Raw genomic sequence first — 11,532 nt, forward strand, 5'->3', positions numbered from 1 at the left:
TATTCCAGCAATTAAAGCTAGATGAATGTACTATAAAATAATTTATATCGTTAATCTTTGTAAGAGTAGTAGTTTTTATAATATTTGACAAAATAAATTCATAAAATGTTAACTTCTTGTTGTTCTAATAAAATGTTAAGATTTAAAAAAAAAAAAATACCTCTAGCACCATAAAACGTACATGTGTCTGTCAGCACACAAAATAAAGGACATTAAACTTAATATAAAGTAGTTTATAACACGTATCTCTGTGGGGTTAGTAGTTTCTATGATTTTCGCATATGAATATAAATTAGGCACATGAAAATGTGTCTGAATAACTATAAATCAATTTATTTTAGTGAATATTAAGAAAACTAAGATAAATATTACAGACTACTTTATAGTCCATTAAACTAGCGCTAGTAGAGATCTGTATGTTGAATGGTTTTAGGGAAATAGATTTTTCAAAATAAATTCACCAACTACTGATATTTCTGTACATTTTTATGAAATGTTGCTTTTTAAAAAACTATATCTAGAGAACCATTGAATGTAAATAGCTCTAATTAGAGCTCATATTTTAGCAAATTTACTATACTTTAAATAACTTTCTGTTAGGTTTTCTCGTTTCATTGGTAGTTTTAAGGATATAGAGCTCCGAATGAAAAATTAATTTTAAATTAATTAACGTTTTGAAACAGCTGCCATTTCTTATCCCCGCTACATATCCTTGGCAGACACATCAATTTTGACTAGTGTTAATACATAGATTTAATTTTAATAATTTTTCTCCTCTTAGGCTCTTGTCCTATTACACTCGTATGAAGGATGTCGAGCATAGATTATATTGAAATGTTATATTTTCGTCTAGTGACAACTGTATGAAAGTATTGGTGGAACGTTTGACGAAGTGAGTATTTAACGGGTTTGTATCAGAGCGATGAAACAGCTCCTTTGTGTACCTTAAATATCAGGACCGAATCAGACGCAGGTGTCGGGAAGAGATTGCTGAACAATTAGACTTCTCGATCGGACTATTGCTGATTGCGCCCTCTAACGAGTGAAAATCAAAGCCCGAAAGAAGCCGTTCACGAGCGAAGAATGTGCCGAATCATTTTCTAACTCGCCTCTTCCTTGATGAGTGATAATTACAGAGCAGGACCATCGACTACCAGTCTTCCTCCATCCTGCTCCCCTGATATATGAGGGCGGATCCAGATCTGATCTTTGTCATCAAGGCTGAGATCTCTTATTCCATCTTGAACGATTAGTATAATGACACGGCAGTCTGTCCTAGCTTCCTCCAGGCGATAAATTATCTTAGAAGAAGAAACAATGAGTCCTAAATTTATTCAATAGGATATTACCTTAGCAATAATAATTTAAATATTTGGTTTGCACACTCAGACGGCTTTGCTTGGGTTACACTTTGCCAACAATTCACTCGCTGTTTCCTGTATGTTCTCTAATTATTGTATTTAATTTATATTATATTTAGATTTAATGATAATATATCGCTGCGTTACTTGAACAGTGGAACATTTGACAAAAAAAAAAGTTATGGTTATGTTTTAAATTGAATGATACATTTACTAGACAAACGTTCTAAATTGCCAATCCATTACAAAAGACTGATCTATGTGACTATTATAAGGCCTATCTGGACATACGGAGTTGAGCTTTGGGGCTCCACTATACCATCAAATTCCTCTCGAATCCAATCCTTACAGTCCAAAATCCTTCGTAAAACCCTTAATGCTCCCTACTTTGTCACAAATCAAGTCATCCATCAGGACCTCAATGTCCCATATGTTCCCGATTTGGCCAGAACCAGATACCACTTCTTCCATGATAAACTTCCCAACCACCCAAACCCGCTTGTTTCTTACCTGGCTTCGCCTTCATTACCTAATAATCCTCCTTGGCGTCTGAAAAGAAAATGGCCTCGAGATCTTTTCCTCTAGAAATGTTATTGGAGTTCTATCAATGGATTTACTATTCAAGTAAAGCTCCGTTTTGTTTCAGCTAATCATCAGTTTTGATCACAGGATGTTTTCATGGCAACGAAAGGAAGCTTCAGTTGGTTACTCATTCACTCGGTGTTTCTTTTGATAATGTAATTTAATTTTTTTTTCCTTATTGACATAGTCTCGCAGGGCTTAAACGCCGAATTTTCTAAATGAGCATACGTCATAAAGGGATAAATATAAAGTATTAAAAGAATTTGATAATTAACCTAAAAAAAATAGTAATATAGATGTATTATATGACTTTAGAGAGCCTGGGATTTCAGAAAAAATAATATGTAACACAAAATCGTAGAAGGTTATGGAGAATGACGAGAAACACACAAATAAAAAATCGGATCTAACAGGATTTTGACTGTGCGGAAGCATACACAGTGTTTCTGTTTAGCCAGTTTCATGACTGTACTTATCGCTGTAGTTAATAAGTCGCTGTTTAGTAGAGTGGTCTGTTAAAGCTGAGTGCGCGAAGTCGGTAGCTGAGAGAGTCAAGGCCCTAGGTCTTTGCAACCTCGAAACTGCAGTGGCGCCAGTTCGAATCCGGACTGGGTAGCGGTTGACTTTTATTGTTGTTACTAAAAATGAAAACTTGACTCCGCACCAAGATTAGAAGAGAGGTGCCCAGCAGATGACACTCCATATGTCAGAATTGACCACGAAGGGAGTAAAAAAAAATATTGAGCGGGCACCATACCAAATTTCTATGGAATTTTTCAAATTTGGGTTAAAAAAGTAGTGAAACTTGTATGCGCTTGAAATTTTCGGCAAAGCAGTATATATGTATATACATATGCCAACTTCAGCCCGGTAGGTAAGGGAGCACTCCTCCCCCCCCCCGGGGTTTACCCAGCCTCAGATTGGATAAATATCAGGCGGTCCAGCCTGCTTCTGAATAAATCACCTCCTAGCACAACCGTAACAATGCTTCCTTACAAAGAACTGCACCCCTTATAGTACAAGATCCCATGAGGAGAAAAAATGCAGTTATTTCACCCCAATTTTTGATTAATTAATTGAAAACTATGTATAATTACTAGTCAAAATTGATGAGTTTGCCAAGTATAGGTGAAGGGATAAAAAATGGCGGCTGTTAACAAACGTTAAAAGTAATTATTTTTTTATTCTGAGCTCTATATCTTTAAAACTACCAAGAACAATAGAAAATCTAAAGGAATATCATTTAAAGTAGAGTGAATTTGCTAAAATGTAAGCCATAATAGACACAGTTACCTTCAATAATTCTCGAGATATAGCTTTTTAAAAAGCAAAATTGTAGCGGTATAGATTTTTTTTTAACATGTACGCAAGGTCACAAAGTTCTATCGAAGTGGAAATTAGAAAAACAAAAAAAAAGTAACATTTTGATGTAATAATTTTAACCTACTTCCTAAAAAATATCAGTCCTTAATATATAAAAATAATAACAATATAAACATTTAATTTTTTTTTAATAGTCTGATACGATCCGATTAATTAGTTTCCCATAAAATATTTACAAATTTCTAATGAAAGACAATTTTTGCCTTCTATTCAATTCACAAAACAATGACTTCCTTATCAAACCTGGCTTTTTGAAAAGAGCTTCATATCAGTCGTTAATCCCTAAACAATTCTCAAATGGAAATAATACGTTATTTTAACTCCTGTATTTTTCAAAAAGTATGCATGATTGAAAACAACGGTTTTCATCCAGAAAGTAGGTATTGCATCTTCGATATGTGTTGGATTTTATTTTATCTCTTATTAAATAAAAATCATGTTGATAATATCATTAGACAAGATAGTTAACTAAAGGATATTTAGTGCCAAAATAAAAAACAAAACGTTAAGTATTTTGCCGGTGCAATGTAAATCTAAATTTCTAGATATGAAAGAAAAATACTGACTTTATTTTCTCAAGATTTTGGACTCTAGACATCGATTTATAAACCCTTTGGAATAAAAATATCCCAGAACATACCAGATACTTTAAGTGATAATAGTTCTATCTTTGGGCAAATCTAATAGGCCACTATTAAACTATGGAAGTTCTTTAATAAAGATCTTTTATAAAAAAAAAAAAAGGTTTGATGTGAGATAAGACAGTGTAATCATTTAACTTTGATGAATGAATTTTATAAAAATTACACTCTCCGTACTATGTTTTAAAAATAGCTAGGATCCTATCTAATGCTATTTCGATGGAGCTACATATACCATCGACATCACGCCAGATCTCGTTCGACGTCAAACTGTCGGAACGTCAATCGTCAAACTGTCAAATTTCCAAAAGAAATATGTAAAAAGTATTAAGCAAATAAAAATGGTTACGTGCATTCATTGTGAGCTCCTCTCCCCTCCCCTCCGACTGTAGGTATTAGTATAGATTACCGAAATTTAAACTTTATTATGATTAATACAATTATTTTTAAACATATTTAGGGGTGAGTAGTATTGCTAATTTTTATAACATTCTACAGCTCTTATAACTAGTAGATACAGCCCTGTCGATATTCTGCATCGAAGGCCATGTTGACATCAATCAAATTTTATTTACTCCCCAGCCATGTCAATTAAATTTTACAGAAAAAGCAATCACCGCGTGAGAGTTTGTTTCACATTTCAAAACAATTTAGTACCAATTTGTTTTAGAAGAAATACAATTACTCTGTTAGCCCCTGCTCACCGCTCGAAACTCGATGTTGGACAATTTTTGTTTGGTATTTTTTTTTTTTTTTAAACGAGCGAACATTACATTTGCGTCAATTTTTTCTTGATTGATGTTGTCGTGAATCGCCCCATACCTCTATTATCGGGAAAAGCAAGGCAGGTTCAACCAATTTTTTTTTTTTTCCAAAACGTCATTTTTAACAAAGTTTGCTTTGATTCCGTTACCCACCGGTCATCAAAAGAGTCCTTATCCTGCTCCGAGAGATTTTAGCCTCCATGTCAACGGTAATGGTCTGATGGTGGACCTCATGATTGCATCATAAGCATCCAATCGCCATTAAGTGTCGCTACATTTATGAATCGTGACAAGACAACAAGCTGGAGCGAGAAAGAAACAGAGTGCATTATCAGAATGAACAGGTGGCTCATCTGAAAATTTAAAAATCACCATGCCCGCAATGTCATGATTCAATAACCATGAACATTATATAACATTAGACAATAAATTATATTCCCTATCAGGATATATGTTTATATGTGAATCTTTTTAAACTTCTGCATGAAGTTTTTTTAAATGATTCAGTTCTAAAATTGTATTAAGCTAAGATAAATTATAAATAATATTATTATTTGTTTTGGAATTGTTGAAGATCATATGTGAAATAAAAGCTGTTTATAATTGGATGGTCGAAATGGCCGAAAAGTCGGACTTATAAATAGAATAAAAATGATTTGAGACAAATGGATAAAATTTTATTTATTTAAACAATATTAACCAGTCTCAAAAAAAGTTAAGATTCTAAATAAAGTAGATATTTCCATATTATTCAGTGTGACAATACTTTCCCGCAGTAATTTTCCAAATGAGTACTTCGGATAACAGAGTAACTTCTATTTTAGTACAAGAGCCGGGAAGAAAAAAAGGCAGTTATCTCACCCCAATTTTTGATTATTTTAATGAAAACTATGTATAATTTCTAGTCAAAACTGATGAGTTTGGCAAGTATAGGTAGGAGGAATAAAAAATGGCGGCTGTTTTAAAACCTTAATTTTTTATTCAGAGCTCTATATCTTAAAAACTACCAACAGCACTAGAAAATCTAAAAAAACATCGTTCAAAAAAGAGTAAATTTGCTGCAATATTAGTTCAAATAGAGCTATTTACGTCGAATAGTTCTCGAGATATAGCCTTTTAAAAAGCAACCTTTCATAAAAATGTACCAATATATCAATAGTTAGTGAATCTATTTTGAGAAATCTATACCTAAAGAACCATTCGACGTACAAATATCTATTAGAACTGAAATTAAAGCTAAATAATTGTACTATAAAGTAGTTTATGACCTTTACCTTCGTAGGAATAGTAGTTTTCATGACATTTGCTAAAATAAATTGATTTATAGTTGTTCGGACAATAAGTTTGATTTATAAAAAACTTTATTTCAGAAACTATTAGACGTGCAGATGTATTTTATGATATTTGACAAAATAAACTCACAAAATGTTAATTTCAAGTTGTACGTATAAAATGTTGGATTTTTAAAAAAATATATCTCTAGACCGATAAGACGCACATATGTCTGTCAGCACTCAAAATAAAGGAAATTTAACTTGCTATAAAGTAGCTTATGGCACTTATCTTCTTAAGGGAAGTAGTTTTTATGATATTCACATATCAATATAAATTTGGCAAATGAAAATTCGTCCAAACAACTATAAATCAATTTATTTTAGCAAATATCGTGAAAACTATTACTCCTACGAAGATAAACGCAAGGAACTACTTAATAGTACATTAAACTGGCTTTAATTTGAGTGCTAATAGACATCTGTACGTCAACTGGTTTTTTAGATATTGATTTTTCAAAATAAATTCACTAACTACTGATCTTTCAGTACTTTCTATATATAACATTTTTATGAAATGTTCTTTTTTAAAAAGTATATTTCGAGAACTGTTAGACGTAAATAGCTCTATTAGGGCTTACATTTTAGCAAATTTACTCTACTTTAAATGATATTCCTTTAGATTTTCTATTGTTCTTGGTAGTTTTAAAGATATAGAGCTCCGAATAAAACCTTGATTATTTTTAACGTTTTAAAATAGCCGCCATTTTTTATTCTTCCTACCTATACTTGGCAGACTCATCAGTTATGACCAGTAATTATACATAGTTTTCATTAAATTAATCAAAAATTTGGGTGAAATAACTGCCTTTTTTCTGCTCTTGGGCTCTTGTACTGTTTTAACCGACTTCAGATATCTTATTTTAGTGTTGTTTCTCGTACTAAAATTTCAACATTTTTCTATTCTAAACGTATGACAGAAGTATAAAAATATTAGTTTACTAAAATAAATATTCTGCTTTAAGAGCATTTATTCAATGCTAAATTGCAATAAAATCAATATAAAAATACAAAGAATGATTTTATGGAGTTAAGCACACTCCAAACTGAAAGGCTCATATATAGTTTAAGGGGGAATTAAAAGACTTAACAACTATTGTGTAATGAAAAAATTAATCAGACTGGCGAACCAGAAAAAAGTCACGCGCATGCGTCCGGCAATTAAACATCAACCGTGTTGGAACAGACCTTTTAAATGTGCTTTGTTCGACCTTCTCAATTACCTTCTACGACTTTATCGGTTAGATATGATTTTGTATAAATTCTTTAGCTTTCTAACTATATATAGTAAGTCTACAATTATTAAGTTTAAGAAATTTCTTACTGGTCGTCCATAAAGATTTGTCAGTAGTCGTGAGGTTTTCAGTTAAGTTAGTTAAATTTTGCATTTTAAATTTTTTGTATTTTCAGTAAGTTCTGTTTTTAGTTTATTTGTCAAGTTAGTATAATATGTTTTATCTGTTGGATATCTAGTCTCATGCCACTTGCTCTTTTTTTTTTTTTTTTTTTTGCGTTTTTCTTTTAATAAGATGCGAATGTGGAGTGGCAAGTTAGTAAGTGTGGTATCATTAATTTTATTTATCGTATATGCAAATTCTTACAGATTCGATCAAGTTTTCTATAGCTGTAACTTCTATAGAATATTACAATTCCTGTTTAGTCTTAAGTGGCATTTTAAGTCTAGTTTGTTTTCCAAATCATTACGAAATTTGTCCCAGTCAACTCGTCCTTTAATCAATGAAGAAGGGACGAAGTTTGAATGTAAGATAAAGAATAACTAGATTGTAGTCAGAATAAAGGTCATCTATAGATTCGATAATGGTCGGGAACTGGAAATCTCCATCGTTGATGATTGGCATTATAGTCTCCTCCAGCAATGATGCGCGATCCGAAGGATTGAAATAAAGGATCAAGGTGCAAATAACTAGCATCCCAATCATCAACAGGTATACAGCAAACGAAACTACTTCTTCTTGCAAAAAGACATACAAAAGAAATTTTAACCTAATACCTTTAGTTAAGAAACCAAAATTTTTTTTTTTAAATACTGAAATATATGTGTGTACTAATAGAACGGAAATTTATACAATGAACAATCAGACCCTTTGCAATTGCTATATTTAATAATTAATACATATTAATTAAACACTATTGAAGCTTTGATATTAATTAATATATAAATTGGGTGATAAGATGGTAACTATAGTAACATAAATGGTTACATCTAACTACACTGTATTATCGTTAATATTGGTCAGATTAAGGTGATTTTTTTCTTTATTGTCATATTCACTACATAAAATATCAATAGATTTTATGTAATAACCCTTACTGTGTTATTAGTACTGTATTGAAACAATTCAGAACGACTAAACTATCAAAGTGTGGGAAAAGATTTTTTTAGGTGTGAAACAAAGTTTATATTTTTTTTAACACATGAAGGAATGCTTAAATACGAATTTTCGACAGAATCAGAAAATACGATTTTTTGGCAAAAATTTTCTCCGTACATAGATTCCTTTCGAAAAAAAAAATAGAATTAACTTCAACAGGACTCAACTAATCTACACCAAACTTGGGAGTGGTTTAGGGTTCTGTAAACTGCACCAATGGACACAAACCGGATCTAATTGAACAACTTATAACTATCGCCCTTATAAAGGCATTAAATCTAAATGTTGTTAATGTAGGTTAAAAGGTGAGATATTCAGATTTCTAACATGTTGGAATTATTCTTAATTTAAAGCAAATTAAATCTTTTTTTTTCTCTCAACTTTATTCTTTACAACTTTTCCAACGTTTTGACCCTCAGGCCATTCTCAAGGATACCTTCATTTTGATGTAATTTCCTTTTTCAAATCTTAAAAATGCAGGCTAATTGCCTTTGTCCCATATAACCTTTTCTATATATTTTTTTCCTAGATTTAAAACTTTTATAAAACACTAGGAAAAAAATATTTAGAAAATGTTATATAGGACAAAGGCAATTAGCCTGCATTTTTAAGACTTGAAAAAGGAAATTACATCAATATGAAGGTATCCTTGAGAATGGGCTGAGGATCGAGACGTTGGAAAAGTTGTAAAGAATAAAGTTGAGAGAAAAAAAAGGATCAAATTTGCTTTAAATTAAGAATAAACTAAACCACTCTCAAAGAAGAATATATAAAATAATTAATCTAATGTTGGAATTGGATAAAATCAGAGAAGTTATGAACGATTATATGAACAATGGTTACCTACCGGAATAAAAAAAAATCCTTCTAATAAATCAACTTGCAAAATAGCTAATTATTATTTCTTGAAGAAGTTTGTCGGGGGTGCGGTCAGCAAAGAACAACATAAATAAACAAAACCATATTTATTTATTTTACTTATTGACCTGAGTTTCAGGTCTTCATCAGGGCTATAGAACAGAAGAGATAACAACAACATTTAGAGTAACATACAATTGAAAAGGAATAGTATACAAACAAATTTAGAATTATATAAAATATTGAATTGAAGAGTATCTTCTTAACCTACATGATATTATATTAGTCACTGTTTTCAATTTACTACCATACAATTCCACAAATATCAATCAATTAAAAAAATTTGTACTATTCAATTATCAGTTATCATTTTTTATCATTTATGATTCAATTCAATATTTTATATAATTCTAAATTTGTTTGTATACTATTCCTTTTCAAATGTATGTTACTCTAAATGTTGTTGTTATCTCTTCTGTTCTATAGCCCTGATGAAGACCTGAAACTCAGGTCGAAACGTCGGCATAAAATAAATAAATATTGTTTTGTTTATTTATGTTGTTCTTTGCTGACCGCACTCCCCGACAAACTTCTTCAAGCATTAATCTACGGTCAACTATCTACATCTCATTAATTATTATTTCCTTTAAAAAATGGTATTTGGAGGTTTTCCAACGTCAATAAACCAAATATGGTTTACTTTTTCCTAAAAAAAATTAGAAAAAAATTATAACCAACTTTTAATATACTGAAATACCTATTTTTTTTTTTAATTTCAGTAAAAAAAAATCATTTAATAAAATCTGTGATATGTTTTTCTTATAAGAGACAAATTGATTGGCATACATCCTCTGTGAAAAAAAATATATATTTTTTGAGCTCAGCGACAAAAATGCTAAATTTTGTTAATAATTTAAAAAAAAAAAAACAATCGGGCCAGCTCACATTCTTCCCAAGAAAATCCTGTACATTTAGGGAAAAGTCCTATCAAAATTGGATGAACGGTATGGCAGTGCATAAAGTACGAACAAACACTTTTATAATGGCGTAATATTAGTTTCAAAGGAGACAGCAGTAACCATTTATGTTACTATGGTTACCGTCTTATCGCTTCATCTATATGTTAATTGATCTAAAAGATTCAATAGTTTTCAATAAATGTAAATAAATAAAACAGACTTCCTCAAATACAGCACTGGTGGAGAATTTCCAGATGTGCTTGTACTGCATAAAAAAAAATAAATAAATAAATAAAACTAGCAATGAGCTGTGTCATTTATTTTCTCGTTACTGTTAGCGATGGCAACAGCCTGAGTTATATTATTTACAAATTAAAAAGTATCATCATTTAGAATTTAAATAAATACACTTTCACAACATATGATACAGCTACTAATCACCACAATTCTATGCAATCAATAGATTCAACACTACAGAAATTTGTAAATACAAATTACGACTTACTGACTGCCCTACAGTTTCATTTAACGATGTCACTCTTACCCCTGTCGAACAGATCCACTACCTTGGACTATATTTGCGATTAACCTGGAATCCTCACACCAGACTGAAAAGACAGGAAACTGCACGTCGATTTCGACTATTACAGCACTTACTAGACAAACGGTCTAAACTTCCAATTCATTACAAAAGACTGATCTACATGACTGTAATAAGGCCAATCTGGACATATGGAGTTGAGCTTTGGGGCTCCACTAAACCTTCGAATTTCTCTCGTATTCAATCCTTACAATCCAAAATCCTTCGTAAAATCATCAATGCTTCTTACTTTGTCACAAATACATCATACATAAAGACCTTAATGTTCCCTATGTAACCGATCTAGCCCGAACCAGATATCATTCCTTCCATTATAAACTCTCTAACCACTCAAACCCCCTAGTTTCTAATCTTGCATCCTTTTTCATTTCTGACAATCCTCCAAGGTGCCTGAAAAGAAGATGGCCACGAGACCAGCTAATGTAAAATGTCATTAGAGTGCTACCAATGGGTAGTTTCTCTACACGCCTGTAACACTCCAATTTAACTTAGATCAGATTTACTAAATGTTTTATAATGTACAGTTGTAAATAGCAATAAATAAATATTAAAAAAAAAATTACGACTTTTACTTTTCCTTCAATAACAATGCGTTTATTAACCCTTCTTGAGCTAGAGATATCCCCGTTCTAAAAAAAAATCTAAATTCAATAAGCTTT

The sequence above is a fragment of the Halyomorpha halys genome, unplaced genomic scaffold (genome assembly GCF_000696795.3).
Source record: "Halyomorpha halys isolate HHAL.00 unplaced genomic scaffold, Hhal_1.1 Scaffold201.1, whole genome shotgun sequence".
NCBI lineage: Eukaryota > Metazoa > Arthropoda > Insecta > Hemiptera > Pentatomidae > Halyomorpha > Halyomorpha halys.